Below are 1527 nucleotides of genomic sequence, written 5' to 3'. Positions count from 1 at the left end.
TTTCTTGTCCAGAAACTCAGATTAAGGTTGAATTAATACATGTATATATATATTTCAAAAACACCCAAGAACATATTAATTCAAAGCATATTATACAGTGCAATTTGGACAACCTAACCCCAAAATATATAATATATATATATATATATATATAAATAAATAACTATAAAGTATAAATCGTAAATATTAAAAATATTTTTTCACAGTATATATAATATATAATAATATAATTAAGTCAAAAACGATTCAATATTGGACTCATTTCGAAAGTATTAACGAGACGATTATAATGATGTAACTTGTTAAAATAAAAATGTATTTTTTAAACATGTTTTAATTGATATACGATTATGTATGTTAATTTGATAAATGTTTAAAATGAAATATTTAAAAATAAAAGACGTAAAGTAAATTAATTAATTAATTATAGGAGTATAAAATGTAAATTTAAAATTATAATTTTAAAAAAATTGGTTGTGAGAGAGTGAGTGTATGTGAGGAGAAAAGGGGGGTGAAAAAGTGAGTATAAAGGGTATTTTGGTCAGTTAGTATTTTAAGACTTTAAGACTTTTGCTTAATAAGATAATATATATATATATATATATATATATATATATATATATACTAGTTGTTTACCCGTGCAATGCGGCGGGGTATAAGTTTTACATAAATGTAAGCGAGAATACCGATTGACGATTACAACAAATATACACGTGATTGCCATAGCAAGACCAAACCAACTTGTGTCGATTTTTTAATTTCACTTTTAAATAATTCATTTGGTCATTCAATCTTAATTCTCATACAAAGTACTGATTGTTTTATTTGATTTATTTACTTCTAGTTGCATACCGATGCAATGCAACGGGACACAACCACTACCATTGAGACAAAATAGTTACCGATACTTGCACAACCAATCAGTCAAATCCATTTGGTTGACATCCATTTACCATTGAAACACAATAGCTAACCGGTACATGAGAAGTTTTCTTTGAAAAAAAATGCAAATAACAGACTCATATAACAAAAAACAAAATTTATAAATGGTTAAAGACTTTGAGCATTTGGATAAACGACTCTTAAATACCTCAATTAGAACTTATAAATTATAATCATAATTTACTTTTAGTATTGTTACCAGGTGATATAATAGTCCATGTATATTCAACACTCGGTACAAACTCCAGCTGATGCTATAATAGCACAACTGTCACAAAGCAACCACACAAAAAAACTAAATTGACAAATCATTAAATCACGACGATAATTTTACAAGTAGCAAACAAATCAAGTAGCTAAAATGTTACCAACACAATGTTGCAGGAAGTAAAATTATTATAAACGATTATAAAAAGGGATGTAAACGAATAACATAAAACAAGATTAAACCAAACCTCAGTTTACGCATTTCCAAACTGACATAAATGGATTATTGTGAATTTCTAGTTCTCAAAAGATACCACCAATGGACTTTGGCCAAACCAACCAACTTCCATTAAAGGCAAAAAAACAACATCCATCATC

The sequence above is a fragment of the Cynara cardunculus genome, assembly GCF_001531365.2.
Source record: "Cynara cardunculus var. scolymus isolate 2C chromosome LG 7, CcrdV1, whole genome shotgun sequence".
In the NCBI taxonomy this organism is placed as follows: domain Eukaryota; kingdom Viridiplantae; phylum Streptophyta; class Magnoliopsida; order Asterales; family Asteraceae; genus Cynara; species Cynara cardunculus.
This window is presented reverse-complemented; position numbering follows the sequence as displayed.